Genomic DNA, 19,623 nt, shown 5'->3' on the forward strand with positions numbered 1-19,623 from the left:
GAGCAGATTTCCCATGCTCTAGCAGAAAGTGGAACCTGCCAATAACCCTTGAGAAGGTCAAATTTACTTACATACTTGGCAGACCCCACCAGATCTATACAGTCATCCATCCTGGGAAGAGGGAAGGAATCAGGTGTGGTCACAACATTCACCTTCCTAAAGTCAGTGCATGGCCTAAATGTGGAATCAGGCTTTTTGACAAGGAGACAAGGAGCTGACCAACGTGAGGTTGAAGGCACAGCAAGACCATTTTCAAGCATATAGTCTACCTCTGAATCCAGTATCTTGCGCTTTTCAGGATTAACCCGATAGAAGCGCTGAGTGATGGGCTTTGCATCCCCCACATCAACGTCATGTTCTATCAAGTTTGTACATGTAGGGGTATCAGAGAAAAGACCGGGGTACGCTTGAATAGCTTCAACCAATTGATTTGTTTTGGTCTCATCCAATTGACCAAGCAGTGAATCTAACTTGGTTAAAGTTTCAGAATTTTTAAGCCGGGGTTGCGATACCACATCACCATGCATCTCTTCATCCAGTCCGGTGCTGGTCACCAAAACGGGGTTATCTGGAACAACATCGTTAGAAACATCACGTACAAAATATGGTTTTAGCAAGTTAACATGACAGACTTTAACTGATTTTCTCTTATTTGGCAACTCAACCAGGTAGTTTTGGTCCGAAACACGACGGACAACATTACAGGGACCAAAGAACTTAGCCTGGAAAGGAGATTTAGTCAATGGTTGTAAAACCAACACCTGGTCACCTGCACAGAACTCACGTCGCTCTACTTTGCGGTCAAAGAGCCGCTTCATTTTCTTTTGAGCCCTCTGCAAATTTTGTTTTGCCAATTCCCCAGCCTCATAAAGCCTATGCCGAAACCCGTTCAAAAAATGAAATTAGATTTTTCGGGGGGTCAGATGTAACCCACTGGTCACGAATCATGGACAAGGGACCACGAACGGTATGAGCAAAGACAAGCTCATTGGGACTGAAGCCTGTACTCTCTTGCACAATTTCTCTGGCTGCCAACAAAAGCCATGGCAAGCCCTCCTGCCAGTCCGCTTTTATCTCAGTGCAATAAGCACGCAGCAATGATTTCAAATGCTGGTCAAAGTGCTCAAGTGCCCCTTGACTTTGTGGATGATATGCTGAGGAAATATTGTGAGTTATATTAAGTCGTCAAAGAACCTGGGAGAACAATCGAGAGGTAAAATTTGACCCTTGGTCTGTTTGTATAACTTTGGGAATGCCGAATACAGATATGAAATCACTGATAGCCTTCACAACAGACTTTGTAGTGATAGACCGCATTGGTTAAGCAGCGGGATATCTGGTGGACTGACACATTATTGTTAACTAAGAAGAACCCACTCTAGACCGAGGAAGAGGTCCAACACAGTCAACTATCAGATGATCAAAAGGCTGACTCATGGCCGGAATCGGATATAAAGGAGCTGGTTTCAGAAGTTGATTTGGTTTGCTGGTAACCTGACAAGTATGACATGTTTTAATGTATTTGGAGATGTCATGTTTTACACAGGGCCAGAAGAAATGCTGTAGCACCCGATGATAGGTCTTTTTTACCCCCATATGACCTGCAATATTGTCATGTGCAGTCTTAATCACTGACGTTCGAAATTTTTCAGGCAGTACCACCTGCACAATGGGATCCCCACTAAACCCATCATCATGAGGAGCCCAAACCCTCAACAGCAAGTCATCCTGGAGTACATAACCCTGTCTGATGTTCCCCACCTGACATGAAGGCACCACCAACTCATATAGGTCTTTCATGGATGGATCCTTTTTCTGTTGTTGCACCAGGTCTGCACAAGAAATACAAAGGTCATTTGGCACAGCAAAGACAAACTTTTTTTGCTTTGTCTATAGTTACCTCACTGTCAAGTGACAGTGCAGCCATGGCACGGGTTACAGCACACACAGCAGATGGCACTGTCTCCACCTCATTTGCCTGCTCTGTCACACCTACTTGTGCCACTGCTTGACATGGTGCAGTGCCCTCTAAAGGATTTAAAGAGGAACAACATGGGAGATCCGTTTGCTCTGGTTGCATTGACACTGGAGATGTAACCACACCCCCTGGAGGAGCTGCAAAGGGAGGACGTGCCAACTGTTGTTCAGCCTGTACTGAATCTTGAGTTTTTTTGGTCAATATAGGTCTTACATCATCCGGCCACATACGACCATCGGGGACCAAATCATTACCCAAGATTATGTCAACTCCCTTCACTGGAAGTTTGGCCCGCACAGCAACTTCCACCTCCTTCTGAAAGAAACCACAAGACAAAAACATGTTATGCACCGGAAGAAAAAGGGTTTGAAGCGCCAAACCTCTACAAGGTACACAACCCCCTGTGTCTGACTGTGGAGAAAAAGGCAAAATGGCCTCTCTTACAATAGTGTGCATCGCTCCTGAATCTCTCAACACTTACTTCATTTTCATCTCTTGTTCATGTTCCAATTTCAACAATAACGATTCCTTTTGCTGTTCAAAAGTCAACCCAGGCACACAAGTATTAAAATCACTCTTACCATCCTCAGCCGTCAGGACTCCTTCCTCTTGCACATTTGCTTTCACAATTCTCTTGATGGTTTCTTTTGTGCGTCTGGCATCCACGACTACTATGTAGTGTTGTGCTAGTTTGAGCAGCTGTTCCTTCGTACATTGCTCCAGTAACCCACATGACAGAGACTTAATAAAGGCATCTACAGTGGTAGCCATACCTAAACCAAATCTAGTAATCTAGATAACTCAAATGGAGATGAATAAACAAGTGGCTTCAAACACTGGGTGTCCCCTACTAACTGCCTAACCAGAAACTAGATACACTCAACCCTAGTCTTCAGTGGCATTGCTGAGTTCGCCAAGGGCCATCTCAGGGTACCACCCAAAACAGTAAAGGCAAAAAAAAACTGCAGCAGCCCCTCTATTAGCGACTGCTGCTACACCTAACAGAGGACAACACCACTGAGAACATTGCCACAATTTACACTTAACAGTTTATCTCCAAACTAGATGGACCTGAACAAAACTAAATCTCTGCATCTACTAAATGCCATGTGTAAATCTCCACAAAAACACATCAGTACAAACTAACATTAGTTTTGGACGAGCCCACATTTTGTCACGTTCCATGCTCAGGGAACAGGACAAAAAGTTGGAGACCACACGCTGCATTACTTTTAACAAAGAAATTTATTAATTAACTTAGAAAAAATAGAATCAAAATCATTTGGAAGTGTTGCATGGATGTGTGTTTGCAAGTAAGGTGGAAAAATGTGTGTATGTCTATGTATGTGTAAGAACCTGAGAATCAAAAAGCCACAAACCACTAAAAAGAAGAAAAGGAGGCCTCAAACAACCCCCACAGCATGTGCTGGAGGTCAAACCAGGAAGGAGTGCAGAGAGAGACTGCCTGCACAGAGCTGAGCCTTTCTGCTCAGGCCTGCTGGCCACACCCACACCAAGCCAGGACTCAACATGATGAGCAGGCAGCATCAGGACACGGAGGGTTGTCCTCCCTCCGTCACAGATGGGCTCATTGGAAGTGCAGTGTCAGGTCTCTTCGGCCAGCGATCAGTACTCTGTTTAAGGAAGGGAGGCCACTGACTCCAACGACCAGGCTCAACCAGAGATAAGTGTGGTTTGCCCCGAATTATAACGTCGGCTGGGTTACTCTGCATGTCAACATAATGCCAAGCTCGCCTATCTGACAATTCCTGGATTTCCATCATCCAGGTTCCTACAAATACCTTAAAATGGCAGGAATCTTATCGGAGCCACTCCAGGACTGTCATGGACTCGGTCCACCGGATTGTCTGGCAAAGGGTAAGTGTCATCTCTGTCTCCACAAGCTTGGCCAGCTGAGCTCTAGCTAGTGCAGCACATAGCTCCAGGCAGGGGATAGACTGCTGTCTTCTAGGGGCAACTCTCGACCTAGTATGTGTGGGTCATGCCCTCCTTCTGCACCACCAGGTAAACAACTGCGTCATAAACCCATTCTGATGTGTGGAGGTCATATTCCAGATCTGCATCATCAGCGAGAGCAGGTAGGTAGCAGCGTGGGATGGATATTGTACTGAGATGGTCCAGCTCGGACTCCCAGGCCCTCCAAGCATCTTGTAGTACCACAGGCAAATCAGGATCGTCCCAGTTCCTCTTCTTAGACCACAGCTGTTGGATGAGAACCTTAGCCCGGATCATATATGGAAATAAGAATCCCAAAGGATCATACTGACTGGCTAATACTTGGTAGGCCGTTCTCATTGTCAGTGTTGTATGCTCAATGGGCCAGTGATGATAGCCAAGAGTGTCCACTGCAAAGTTCCACCTGAGGCCTAGAGTAGGCTCCATTGGGTTTGTTCGGTTCTGAGCTAGCCACTGTTCTGTAGCGGCGGACTTTGCTTCTGTAGGCAGATGCTGCCATTCGTAGACATCAGGTGGGTCCTCACAGCGCAGGTCTCTCCAGATGAAGTGAAGTAAGGATCTGTCCTCAGGCAGCAGATGGATCTGGTGAAACATTCCCCCAACATCCCCACTGATAGCGACCTGTTGCAGCTGTTTATTCCGCGACATGCCTTGGTGCCTGAAGGAACAGCTGAAGACCAGTCTTGGTTTACCATTATGGTGTACTAAGTGGTGAGGTAGGTACCAAGACTCCTCTGACTGGTCTACCTCCACAGGCTGTAGCTTGGTGACATATCCTGCTTGAGTAAGCTTATCGATCAAATGGAGGGTTTATCAAACCATCCTGGGCTACACCGTGGAGGACTTGGAGGTGGATGCCACCACAGTCACTGCAGGGTTTCATAAGGTTGCAGGTCTCAGGTACATGAGAACGGGCACATTTCCAGCAACGCTTTCCTTCTGTGATCCATTTGTCCAGATCCTTTTTTGGTTGTTCTTTAATGCAGTTGCAGCAAGTAATATAGTTCTCTTTGCTGTTACAGAAACAGTGCACCTTTGGTGGCTTCTTCGGTCTGACCTGTATGGATGAGCCAGGTACCTGGGGCTCTGTAGGCTCTGCACTACGGTAGACGTTTGCACTTTTGGTCTTAACTGAAGCTTTATCCTTACCACCACCACTGCTTGAAGATTTCTCTTGTTGGTAGCGCTGTGCCAACCAATTAGACAGTCGCTGCTGTTGGGCTTTGGCTTGGAGCCATCCAGCGAAAGTCCGGCAGGTTATAGGGGTTGAGACTTGTCGAGTTGAGCTTCCCCTGCAGCTGCAGGGACTCATTAACCTTTTATGACCTACCACAGAACAAGTCCGCCAGAGCATATCTTTACAATTTTACCTGCTGTAGGGCCATTTTTTGGAGTATTTTAATATGCTATACATCAATACAGCCCTTACATCCCAAATTTTAATAATATGTGTGGACATATGTCCATACTAATGAAGGAAATTGCTAAAAAGTGCAATAAACCACAAAAAATATGAAAATCGTTTTTGTTTTTACACATTTTTCCAAAAAGGAGAAATATCATGGCTGTATCCCTCAAAATTGTAAAGGTAAAAAAAGTTGCACAAAATCCTTTCAAACCACAGAAAATTTATTTTGAGTGTTTTCATAACTTAATTTTTGAGATACACTCATTTTTATAAAATGTGACAAAAACGAAAGTTAAATGCAAGTTTTGCACAATTTGCAAAAATACAACATGTACATCAAAACTATTTACAATAGAACAACCAGAGTTCCAAGTTCAAAGTCAAACATTACTTTTCAATAGCACCAGGGGAGCTGTGATAGGTCTTGTGACAGTTCCTGTCCACGATGAGCAGTATTTTTTGCTGCATTTTTATTGGTGTTGGCACACAGCGTTTTGATGGCAGCCCTGTGAAAGTACATCCTGAACAGCTCAGATGGAGAGGGATTATCCACATACTGTGATAGAGGTGGCTGCACACCTGGCCTCCTTTTGGGCAGAAAATGTGGTAGGGGATGTGGCAAGATGTCAGGCTCCTTTTTGGTTCTCCAGCCAGCTGCATCACCAGGGAGTGTCTCTGACCTGGAGCCTCTGTTTGCTGGAGACCGACTCCTTCCTCGTCCTCTGCCTCCCTTCGGGGTGCAGGGCGAGGAGACCCCCACTTCCTCCTCTTCATCATCATCATCAACTCTGCACACCGATGTTACACAGTGTGTTAGATGTGTTCAATATGAGAGTAATACAATAATGGTGCGTATTTAGTGCAACATGCTTTCAGTTGTGTTACATATATACTTTATTTACTTTTCTCTAACTCAAAAACAAACAATATTTCACGAATGTTCTCTGACCTGGAGCCTCTGTTTGCTGGAGGCAGACTGCTTCCTCCCCTCCTTCCTCTCCCTCTGCCTCCCTCCTGCCCAGATAGCACACATACATCTGGCTGACGTCGGCCTGAGGATGACACATCGGCCCTGAATTTATAGCGTCTGACAAGCGTCGGCCGCATGGGCGGATATCTTTAAATTTAATACTCTTTTGTCCCAGCTCATCAAACGTCTCTGTTACGTCGGCTTTGGGTTGGCCCATACCTGCCCACATACAGAAGTCGCCACAGAGGTGGAATTTCATCTCCGCGGTGTTTGTTTGGAACTGAGCTTGCAGGACACAGCATCTCATCGCAGTTGGTTTCAGGTAAGCTTACTGGAATAAACTGGCAGAAAATAGCTATGTTGTTTCTTCTGTGACCGTTAAAAGAGGTTCCTGGTGAGTGGCGAGGCACGACTGGGTGTATATAGCTTAGCACAGGTCCCCACCAGCTAACGTTATCTTTTGTTAGCTGTTAGCTAGTTTAGCGGTTTAGCTCATGTTAGCTAACAGGCTACAACTGTGGTGTTTTCATTTTATTTTCCCTAGCTGACGTTATCTGCTCATCTGGTTATCGTGAGCACTCGTTTTGGGTTAAAGTGGAAGTGCCCGGAGCTGCCACCCGTGGTCCCGTGGCCCCCCTGCCCAACCTCCGGAGCCCTGGACGGATGCTCAAGTGTGCGTGAGAGGAGCGGAGAGGAGCGGAGAGGAGTGCAGAGGTAAGGCGGGGCGGGCCGACACTGTGTATCCCAGAACGGGTGCTCAAGTGTGGGTGACAGGAGCGGAGAGGAGCGCGAAGGTCAAGTAGTGAAGTTTAAGGATGCCTTCGGTATGTTGGTAATGTTATTTTATGGGCAATTTATCAGTCGAGGTCTCCTCCTCTGCAAAGCAAACTGACCCGGTGGCTACAGGTAATATCGCAGTTTTGAAACCACTGTTTTTCCGAGATGAAGGACTGATTGTTGAGCTGCTGTTAACGGTTAATGGAGTTAACGCCGGATCCCATTATTTAACAGTTTCAACACTAAATTAAGCAGAGTGACAGACCCAAAGCCTTCAATCTGGCTAAAAGACAGCTGAAATGCTAAAAAGAGAAGATACAGTGGTGAAGTTGGGATTTGTTTCTTGAAGTTATGTGCTCATCATCTTTTTTTTATCTTGCAGGCTGCCAGGAGAAGCGGACTGGCCATCAGATATTGTTTGTGGAAATTTGAAAATAAAGTTTGTCAAATTGACTTTTGTCTCTTCATTGTGCACACTTACACATGAAAAGGGTAGCAGTCAGCTATTTTTGAATGTTAGCATTGATTTCTCACATTGAATGGTGAAATATTTGTAGTTTGAAAGGTCCGACCTAAATGAATAAAGGTCGTAGTTAACGAAGCATATGAATATTAATGAAGGAGCGCCCACTGAGCGCAGCTTCTTTTATTGATCGTTTGAACGCCGCGTGGTGATCATTTTCAATTAAAGGCCGACGTCTCAGCGACGTCTTGGCAATGAGCAAACGCTCTCCCTGCTACGTCTTAATGATCTAAACTTGACACATTGGGCCGACGTCGGACAGATGTATGTGTGCTATCTGGGTGGATAGAGGACGAGGAGATCCCCACTTCCTCCTCCTCATCATCGTCAACTCTGCACACAGAAGTTACACAGTGTGTTAGATGTGTTCAACATGAGAGTAATACAATAGTGATGCGTATTTAGTGCAAAATGCTTTCAGTTGTGTTACATATATATATTTTTTTACTTTAACTCAAAAACAAACAATATTTCATGAATATATACATACATGTCATAGGAAGGATCTCTCCCTTCGATGAGGTCAGCTTCATCTCCACTGTCGGCAGAATCCGGACTGGATGAGTGGACTGAATCTTCATTCGACGCTGTAATTGGGGCGGCAGTAGCTCAGTCCATAGGGACTTGGGTTGGGAACCGGAGGGTCGCCTGTTCGAGTCCCCTTCCGGACCAAAATATGGAGTGTGGACTGGTGGCTGGAGAGGGGCCAGTTCACCTCCTGGGCACTGCCGAGGTGCCCTTGAGCAAGCCCCCTTACTCTGACATCTCTCCACTTTGTGCATGCATAGGTCCCGTTTGTGCATGTGTGTCTTTTGGACCTGTTTGCAATTGACAAGCAAGAGTGAAAACATTGAATTTCTCCTCAGGGGGATTAATAATGTAAATAAACTTAACTTAATTAGTTCGTAAGCTTTGCGCTGGGAAAAAAGCCGTTTAGCGCATCCGGGTTGTTGCGGTTCCATAAATAAATGTGTGCGAGTGTGTGGTGAGTGTCTGGTGTGTGTGTGTGTGGTGAGTGTCTGTGTGTGTGTCTAAGTGTTGTTGTGAAAGAGTAAAATACAAAACGAGAGCGAGAGCAAGTGTGTGACTGCAAGCTTAGAGAAATATTTACTGCGGAAGAAAAAAAGAAATTTCCCGGGAAATGATGTCACTCTGGGACATGATGAATGCATGGTATGTTAGTGTATCTCCTCTGGTTTTAAATGCAAAAAGAATTATTGCTCTATCTTATTTGGTTGCAATTCTACCGGCATTTAAAAATCAATATGCAAATGGAATCGCGGGCGCTCCCGCCGGTAGGAAGAAGTCCAAATCCATCTCTGAGATACTTGCTGAGCAGACGGTCAATGTGTGAGCAGCAATTAAGCTCAATGCCTTGAGGTTCCTCCAGAGAAAGCGGCATGCTAACTAGAAGGTGGGCCCGTAGGGAGAAGCTCTAGAAGCTATGGGAATCATTGGCTTTCATATCAGGGGTGTGCTATTTCACTCTGTGCCAGCTGGTGTGGCTGGTCATACCACACCTGTAGAGCCCGCATAGCTGCGGAGTACGGGTATGGATGGTGATGGCAGGACTGGCCGATCATCTGGGCCTCTGTCAGTTTAAGATGTTCCAGTAGTACGTGATACTTATACCTCTCCAGGGTTCAATGCTAAGGTTTTTTTTTCACTTGCCCGGTTGGGCAAGTTGGTCAGAGATCTACTTGCCCGAAGTCAGTTTTTACTTGCCCTACAAAAATTGTTTAATTTAAGCAGCTATCAAATAACAAAGACTGCAGTTATTTTTATGTTATGTAATCTTTATTCACACTGTATTTATTAATTAAAACAACATATGTCATGTATTGTAGCTTAATTCCTACACAAAAATGACAGTTTCAGGGCTTAAAGTGAAAAATATGTCAATCGTTCTCCGTCTATAATTTTGCGCCCCACTTGAGCCATGCCCACCTCTATTTATTTTTCACCCCTCTCTCCAGTTCTGCTGTGTTAACACCGGGTTTAATATATTTTGCTTCCATCTCTCTGCCCTGCTCTACTCTACTTCAACGCTACTTAGCTCTCTCTACTCTACCAGTAGACTACCACATCCACCTGTTGCACAAAACGCACACAGCAGTGTTTCCCCTAGGATGGAGTTGTAGCAGCGGAGATGAATGAAAAATAACTTTCACATGCGTGAAACTTTTTTGTATGCTTGCAAAGCACAGCCTGCTGGGATGTTTCTGTGTATCTACTGGCACCAGAAGGGCTCTTTAGGACTAAGTACAGTACAGGCCAAAAGTTTGGACACACCTTCTCATTCAATGCGTTTTCTTTATTTTCATGACTATTTACATTGTAGATTCTCACTGAAGGCATCAAAACTATGAATGAACACATGTGGAGTTATGTACTTAACAAAAAAAGGTGAAATAACTGAAAACATGTTTTATATTCTAGTTTCTTCAAAATAGCCACCCTTTGCTCTGATTACTGCTTTGCACACTCTTGGCATTCTCTCCATGAGCTTCAAGAGGTAGTCACCTGAAATGGTTTTCCAACAGTCTTGAAGGAGTTCCCAGAGGTGTTTAGCACTTGTTGGCCCCTTTGCCTTCACTCTGCGGTCCAGCTCACCCCAAACCATCTCGATTGGGTTCAGGTCCAGTGACTGTGGAGGCCAGGTCATCTGCCGCAGCACTCCATCACTCTCCTTCTTGGTCAAATAGCCCTTACACAGCCTGGAGGTGTGTTTGGGGTCATTGTCCTGTTGAAAAATAAATGATCCAACTAAACGCAAACCGGATGGGATGGCATGTCGCTGCAGGATGCTGTGGTAGCCATGCTGGTTCAGTGTGCCTTCAATTTTGAATAAATCCCCAACAGTGTCACCAGCAAAACACCCTCACACCATCACACCTCCTCCTCCATGCTTCACAGTGGGAACCAGGCATGTGGAATCCATCCGTTCACCTTTTCTGCGTCTCACAAAGACACGGCGGTTGGAACCAAAGATCTCAAATTTGGACTCATCAGACCAAAGCACAGATTTCCACTGGTCTAATGTCCATTCCTTGTGTTTCTTGGCCCAAACAAATCTCTTCTGCTTGTTGCCTCTCCTTAGCAGTGGTTTCCTAGCAGCTATTTGACCATGAAGGCCTGATTGGCGCAGTCTCCTCTAACAGTTGTTCGAGATGGGTCTGCTGCTAGAACTCTGTGTGGCATTCATCTGGTCTCTGATCTGAGCTGCTGTTAACTTGCGATTTCTGAGGCTGGTGACTCGGATGAACTTATCCTCAGAAGCAGAGGTGACTCTTGGTCTTCCTTTCCTGGGTCAGTCCTCATGTGTGCCAGTTTCGTTGTAGCACTTGATGGTTTTTGCGACTCCACTTGGGGACACATTTAAAGTTTTTGCAATTTTCCGGACTGACTGACCTTCATTTCTTAAAGTAATGATGGCCACTCGTTTTTCTTTAGTGAGCTGATTGGTTCTTGCCATAATATGAATTTTAACAGTTGTCCAATAGGGCTGTCGGCTGTGTGACCTGACATAGTTATTATTATGGACAGACAGTGTGTCAATGACCATTAACAGACTGAGCACAGTCAAACACGCTGCTCACACAGCAGCGCAGCACATCTGCAGATGAAAATTAGCCTGTATGGCTAAATTTGGCACATTTACGTGACTTAAGTGATTATGTTAATTAATGTGCACTGTCCCTTCTTACATAAAATAAACATAAACACAAACTGTACACACAGCGGAGCGAGCCTGTGTTGTGTTCAGGCGTTGTCACGTAAATGACAAATTCCAGCATGCCATAGCACAACACAGCAGCATGTCAAGTGGGCCGAAACAGAGCAAAATTGCTCAATTTTTCATTTGTTATGGAGTCCATGATTTCCCTGTGACACTTACAAATGTTTGCTTAACTGTGCTTGGATGTTGTTTTATGAGGCTCTGGCAGCTTTCAGTTGTCTCTTTGTCTTTAACGTTACACGGCTCGGCTTTCTCTCGCATGCACTCTTCCTACTTTTCCCTGTGCTGTCTCAAGTGTTGATATAGATTGGTCGTGTTGCCACGGGACGTGGCGACTTTAACTTTTAAACTTTTACACAGCACGTCTTTCAGGTACGGCGACGTTGGACAGAAAGACATGCTGTGTAAACGTTTAAAAGTTAAAGTCGCCACGTCCTGTCTCAAGTGCTGATATAGATTGGTCGTGTTGCCGCGGGACGTGGCGACTTTAACTTTTACACTTACACAGCACGTCTTTCTGTTCAGCGTCGCCGTACCTGAATCCAAAGTATCGCCATGTAACAGACGTTTTTTTCCTCACCAACTCAGCCTGTTCATGGTCATGCTCATGCTCTTCTTCAGCGTCTGTGTTGGTCACTGCTGCACGCCGGCTGCACGCACCTGGGGCCTGTATCACGACACGAGATCAACCTTTCCTGGGTTACCCAGACCTATCCTGGGTTGACTAACCCTAACAATGGCAATCAGGATAATCGGTATCACGACGCTGGATATCAACTCGGTAAATCAACCCAGGGTTGCTTTATCAAAAGCCGTGAACGCGCACGCAGCGGACCAATCACAATCATGAGAGAAGCGCAGCGTCACTGAGCGTCCTCACAGAGCGTCCTCACAGAGCACCGTATGTGAGGGGAAAAAAAAGTATTTCTTGTGAGGATCAGAGATTAATTCTACTGAAATATGAGGAGGAGGAAAGCAACATTAGAGAAAAGGCCAACACCGTGGCAGCTGCAGGAGGAGGAAACATGCGTGGCAACGCATAACGGGATGAATAATGTTTAGTTTTAGTTTAGATTAGTTTATTTGCACATAATGTTAAAAATAAGATTTACAAGATTAAAAAAAAGAAAAGTGCCGGAGAGGTTAGAAGCCACTAAAAGCTTATCAAAGAAATTCCCCTGTCAAAACATCAATGAAATCACATGATAGAGAAGAAAAAGAAACAGGTCAGGAAAGAAGAAATAGAGGAGGAGAGAGGGAAAAATCAAGACAAGACAAGGTAGCAAATAAAATGATGTGTAGGTTAAATTACTCATCACTGGTTCAAGTAGCTACAGTACCTGTACCTGTACATCTGACACTGATCACACCCTTGAATCCCATGAAATCAATGCTGCGCAGATGAATTGCGTGTATTACAATTATCGTCTAACATCATTGCGTCTGATAAATTGGTCTTCTTTGTCATAACGTTATATATGCTAAAATAAAGCTTAAAGCTGACGCCACAATTAAATCATATCAACACCAAATTGATAGTCTGAATAAAATCATCCTGATATTGAGCTGTGTTGGAAATTAACAGCTGCGCAGAAATATACCTAGTCTCCCTCCTTAAAAAACAAAAAGGAAAATCCCTCAAACACCATGAAGTGTGGACATGATAGGCTACTTTCCACATTTCCAGCAGCAAAGCTGTCAATTAGGCCCATTATCTTTAACAGGGAGCATTTCCTCCAACAAAACAAAACACTGGCACTAATTAATGGTGCTATTAAGTGTCCGCAAATGATCAGTTTCTTTCTTATGAAGGGGTGGGATTAAAGTTCGACTTCTTTCCACTCCGTTTTGAACAATCTTTTCATTGTCTGTTGTTGTTGCTTTCTTTTCTTTTTTAATGTTCAAAATAAACTTTCAAATCAAAATCAATCAAATTAATTAAACTTCCCGTCATGACTGGGCTGCATTTCTGTCAGCGGAGTCATTTTTTTCCGAACAGCTGATTGGCCAGTGGGTGGTGCTTTTTATAGAATCAGATTCAACCCTGAACTTACCCTGCTCCGGAGCAGGATAGCAGTTCAGAGTAAGTTACCATGGTGATCTACCCCGATAAGAACTGAACCGGCTTCGTGAGACCGAAAACCCAGGGTTAACCCTGAAGTTACCTCGCTAAGACAAAATCCTGCTTCGTGATACAGGCCCCTGGATAGCTTGTGGGCGTGATGTCAACAAACTCCACACACTACAGGAGAGGCAGTCACGTTCACAGGCACACACGTTAACATTTATTTAGCCTACATTAAATCGCAAATTGCAGCCTTTTATGTGGTTATGTAATCGCACAGCCTGACATCGCGATTGCGATTGCGATTAGATTAATCGTGCAGCACTAATAATAAAGTAAAAAGTCACTTAACATGCTGCTGTTTTGTGCTATGACCTATTTAAGTGTTGGAAGTTGTTATTTACGTGACAATGCCTGAACGCTACACAAGCTCAGCATGAGTGCCGTACTAAGCTGCTGTGCAAGCAGCGTGTTTGTCTGTGCATAACAGCAGTCTGTTGATGGTTATTTACACACTGTCCATTTCAATAACTTTGTCAGCTGACAAACTGCACCGGGCTCTGGGTCAGGTTTGGTCAGGAAAATGCGGCCCGAGCCGCTCTAGCGTGCTCACCTGTGTGTGTGGCGGAACTCCGCCGTGCGCCTGCATCAGAGCAGAAGAGCACGTTTTAAAATACATTTATTTTATCAATTAGTTATTAACTTTTACTATTTTTAGCAACTTGCCCGATCGGGCAAGTGAGTTGTTAGTTTACATGCCCGACCGTGAGTTTTACTTGCCCCGGGCAATCGGGCAATCCTTATTGTAGCAACAAACGATTGCACTGCAAAATGCACAGAGTGAAAGATACGTAAGTAAACCGTGACGCAAAAGTCTCTAACCAAAATGTCCATAAGCGCGAAGAATTCATAACATCTGCCACAACTTCTTTCATAGTTCTTTCCATGTCATTACTCATCTTCACTAATGCATGATCTACCTTTATGGAATATTATTTGAAGTGTGCTTAGCAATCCTTAATACTCTAACAAATAATCTAATCTTTTCACAATCATCTGTTCCATTAATTTCCATACATGTCAAGTTGAATCATTGACATCCTTGCCAATATGAAAGATTCAGCAGCCAGTCATGTAAAGTCATGTCTGATTATCAAAATCAGTCCCTAAATTACTAGGTACTTGACCTTACACCTGCTAAGGTTGTGCCTGTGTTTAAATCTGGTGGCTAAAGCTCATTTAACAACTACCGTCCTGTTTCTGTCCTTCCCTGTTTTTCAAAGATTTTGGGGAAGTTGGTTTACAATAATGATGACACATCTGCAGGAGTGGAAATGCTATCATGAACACCAGTATAGATTTAGGAAAAAATATTCTACAGAAATTCAGTTGGTGGGCAACATTCACACTGCTTTAAATAACAACAAAAATGCTTAAAAACCTGGATGAGCTCCAATTTCCTTATGTTAAATTCACACACTACTGAAGGTATTGTTCTTGGCCCCAAACACCTCAGAAACTCTTTATTTGATGATATAGTTTTTCTGGATGGCATTTGTGGTGGCAAATAATAATGATAAACCAATCAATACAGTTCAATAGTACATTTATTATGTATTCAATGATGTTATAACCCTCATTCATCCCCCTATCTCATAACTTCAGTAGACACATTGTTTCCTAATAAGGTAATATTTGGTGGTCAAATCAAGCACCCAATAGACAAGTATCTCATTACACACATTACAACACTCTCTCTGCCTGCTAACAGTGACCTGAAGGATGATGAGGAACCCAGACCCAATCGACACACACACAGCAGCAGGATGAAAGCTGAAGTGTTTGGGGCACCATTATCGGCTCAGATTCAACCAAATGCTTCAAAACTCATTGGACGATGCTTCACAGTGCAGTTGGACAATGACCTGAAGCATACTGCAAAAGCAACCAAAGACATTTTTAAGGCAAAGAAGTGGAATGTTCTGCAATGGCCAAGTCATATCATCTGACCTGAATCCAATTGAGCATGCGTTTCTCTTGCTGAAGCCAAAACTGAGGGCAAAACACCCAAAACACAAGCAGGAAGTGCAGACAGCTACAGTAAAGGGCTGGCAGAGCATCACCAGGGTCCAACACTTCAGGCAGTCATTGACTGTAAAGGATTTGCACCCAAGTATTAAAACTGACTGTTTAATTGATGATTATGTTAGTTTGTCCAAATACTTATGAGCCCTTAAAGTTGGGGAACTGTGTGAAGAAATGGTTTTCATTCCTACACGGTTCATACTACATTTTTGAAAAAGCCTTAAATGAAAGCTGAGAGTCTGCACTTTAAGCAGGTATTCATTGTTTCATTTAAAACCCATTGTGGTGGTGTACAGAGCCAAAATGATGACAACTGTATCATTGTCCAAATAATTATGGACCTGACTGTATATATAACTATACTATAAGTATAAGTAAGTATAAATATGTGTATGATATATACAAAAAACACAGAAGAGTCCAAGGCACTCTCTTTAAATCTATAAAATGCCTTTATTCACATGGCATTGCATTTGTAAAAACCAAACTCTGACGCGTTTCGGCATATAGCCTTCATCAGGGAGTCAAACAGAGTTATGAGGAAACACCTTATTCTTTTGTAGTGGTGTTCCACCAATGAAAATCTTCCACCTGGTCCCAGTGACACAGAGAGAGTGTGGAAATCAGCCAACCCCTGTAGAGGGCGTGGCCTCTACAGGTGGACACAGAGAGGGTGTGGAAAAACAGCCAACCTCTGTAAAGACCCACCCTAAAATAAGATAAAACTGAAGAAAAAGGACAAAATCATCAATATTGACAATCATCAGAGAAGTTAAAGGGACATGCAGCGATATATACAATAACAGTGGTTGTCCAAACAAACAAATATTGACAACTTAGAAAAAATAATGAATTCACAGAAACACTGTAAAATCTAGGTCTTCGTTAAGGCCAGGATGTCTGGTAGCCTGCAATTTGTGTATCCAAAAAGCTTCCCGTTGGTTCAGTGTTTTTAGTCTGTCACCTTTGCGTGTGGAGGATGGAATGTGGTCAATACCAAAGGCTTGTAAAGTGGATGGATTACTGTTATGGAAGTCCAAATAATGTTTTGCCATAGGGTAATTAACATTACCAGCGTGGATGGCATATTTGTGTTCTGCAAACCTGTCTTGAAGACGTCTTTTTGTTCTTCCAATGTAGAACATTTAACAACTGGGACACTCCAACCTATAGATGACAAAAGTAGTTTTACAGTTTATGAAATGATTGATAATGAACTCTTTCTGAGATGTAAAATCTATAAATGTTTTGGTTTGCATTACATTTGTGCAGTGGTTACACTGGTTACACTTGTAGGACCCTCTAGGTTTGATACCTAACCATGTTTGTTGGGTGTTTGGTTTAAGATGGCTGTGTACCAGTTTATCCTGCAGGGTGGGGCACCTCCTGAAACTGATTAAAGGTGGTTCAGGGAAAACTTGACTAAGTGTATTATGACTTTCAATAATGCCCCAATTTCTTTTTATAATATGTTTAACATTTTCTGCTTCTGTGCTGTATGTTGTTACAAACATCACTCTATCTTTTGTTTGTTTTGGGGCCTGTCTTTGTAGGAGGGTTTGTCTGTCCAGATTCTTGGCTCTAGTGTATGCTTTCTGTAGGTTCGTGTTATTATATCCCCGTTCAAGAAAAGGTGACAACATTTCTGTAGATTTCATCTCAAATTCCTGTTCCTGGTCACATATTCTCCGCACACACTGAAACTGTCCATAGGGAATATTTTCTTTAAGTCTCTTGGGGTGGAAACTTCTGGCATGTAGTGTGGTATTTTTGTCTGTTGGTTTCCTATACATAGATGTATGCAAATTCCCTTGATTATCTTTACAAATCTCAAGATCTAAAAAATGTATGCTCTCCTTGCTATAATCTAAAGACAGCTTGATGTTAGGGTTAATACTGTTCAAAAAAGTGTGGAAGGCAAGTAGCTCTTTCTCTGACCCCGACCAAAGCACACAAACATCATCAATGTACCGACCCCACCAGATAATGTGTTTCAGGAACCTATTTCTTTGCTGGTCAAATATAAAATCTTCCTCCCATTTTCCCAGATATAGGCTTGCATAAGAGGGACTATAACAAGCACCCATCGCACATCCTTTTATCTGCTTAAACACCTTGACCTGAAAGATGAAAATATTATTAGTCAAAGTCCATTCTATTAGTGCCAGTAAAAACTCATTGGGTGGCATTTCAGATTCTGACCGAGAGCTCAAAAAGTTTTTAAGGGCTGCCAGGCCCTGTTCATGTTCTATGGTGGTGTATAATGATTCAACATCCATAGTGGCTAGAAAAGTCTCTGTGCCTATATTTTCCAGTTGTTTGAGTCTGTTCAGGACGTCAGTTGTGTCTTGAACATAAGCTGGAAGAGAAGGTAGAAATGACTTGATGAAATAGTCAATATACTTTGACACTGGTTCAGTAAGGCTATCATTGCCTGTTATCACAGGTCTGCCTGGGGGGTTGGTCACACATTTATGTACTTTTGGAAGCATGTAGAAGGATGGCATACGTGGATTTTCATTGTAAAGAAACTTCAGTTCAGCCTCAGTAATCCAACCACTATCTTTTGCCTCCAGGAGCATCTGACCCAGTTCAATTTTGAGAGACTCAGTAGGATTATATGTCAGAGGTTGGTAAAATTCAGTGTTATATATTTGGTGATGAGCCTCTTTGACATACGTGTCTTTACCCCAAACCACAATAGCACCCCCTTTGTCTGCTTTCTTGATGACAATATCATCTTTTGATAAAGCTTCCAAAGCTATTTTTTCTTTGCTAGAAAGCTGGTGTTTGGGTGCCTTCTTGTTCTTAAATAAGTTTTGAATATCAAAATTCACTTTTTTAGCAAATATATTTACTGTGGCACTTTAAACCAAGGGGCAAACAGTGGATTTTGGTTTAAACTGTGATCTAGGGTCAAAAGAGGCAGGCTGACCTGAGTCCATGGGCCTTGTAGATGCTGCGAGGTTCTCCAATTCAAACATTAAAGGAACATACACATAAATTATATAAAAAAAATCTCAACTTGATCTTGTATAAAGGTGGTGTCCAGCAAACAATGTGGGTTTCGTTAATAATTGGCAAACTTTCTGGGGAAAACCTGGTCTTATTAGGAGAGACGGCATTCATCCCTCTTTGGATGGAGCTGCTCTCATTTCTAGGAACCTGGCAAATTTTATTAGTAATTTAAATCCCTGACAACCCAGAGTTGAGATCAGAACTCAGAGTCGCAGTCCTATACGCCTCTCTGAGCTTCTAGTGCAGTTACCCAGCCATAGTTTTCATAGTTTTATACAAACGGTGTCTGTCCCCCGACCACCTAAATTATTTAAATCTAAAATTAAACAAAGAAGAGTTGTACATAACAACCTCATAAAAATTAAAACCTCTTCTGTGACAGAAAGACAAAACAGGAGAATTAAATGCGGACTGTTAAATATCAGGTCCCTATCGTCTAAAGCAGTGTTAGTAAACAAATTAATGTCAGATAATCATATTGATTTACTCAGTCTCACTGAAACCTGGCTGTGTCAAGATGAATATGTTAGTCTAAATGAGTCCACTCCTCCCAGTCATAATAATACCCACATTCCTCGAGTCAGCGGCCGAGGAGGGGGAGTTGCAGCCATTTTTAACTCTAGCCTGTTAATCAGCCTTAAACCTAAACTAGATTATAATTCATTTGAAAGCATCATTCTTAGTCTTTCACATCCGACCTGGAAAACCTCGCAGCCACTTTTATTTGTTATAGTGTACCGTGCTCCTGGCCCGTATTCTGAATTTGTTTCTGAATTCTCAGAGTTCTTATCCAGTTTAGTTCTTAAATCAGATAAAGTTATTATTGTAGGCGATTTTCACATTCATGTCGATGTTGATAATGACTCCCTGGCTACCGCGTTTATCTCATTATTAGACTCCATTGGCTTCAGTCAGGGTGTACGTGAACCCACTCATTGTTTTAACCATACCCTTGATCTAGTTCTGATTTATGGAATTGAAATTGATAACCTAACAGTCTTTCCACAGAATCCCTCGCTATCGGATCATTATCTGATTACTTTTGATTTCTTTTTACTCGATTACACGCCACTCAGCAACAGT

At 43.1% G+C, this 19,623-nt stretch overlaps 1 protein-coding gene across 1 annotated transcript in view; it reads right to left on the minus strand.

Moving 5' to 3' along the window:
- Window positions 1-5,556: 5,556 nt before the first annotated feature.
- Window positions 5,557-19,623, minus strand: part of LOC117262140 (uncharacterized) — a 64,844-nt gene continuing 50,777 nt past the window's right edge. The window contains exons 3-5 of the transcript XR_013492282.1: window positions 8,124-8,451; window positions 6,313-7,966; window positions 5,557-6,151 (exon numbers count right to left, since the gene is read on the minus strand). The gene's annotated coding sequence lies outside the window, so the exon portion shown is untranslated. The remainder of the gene's footprint in view (window positions 6,152-6,312; window positions 7,967-8,123; window positions 8,452-19,623) is intronic.

The sequence above is a fragment of the Epinephelus lanceolatus genome, chromosome 11 (genome assembly GCF_041903045.1).
Source record: "Epinephelus lanceolatus isolate andai-2023 chromosome 11, ASM4190304v1, whole genome shotgun sequence".
NCBI lineage: Eukaryota > Metazoa > Chordata > Actinopteri > Perciformes > Serranidae > Epinephelus > Epinephelus lanceolatus.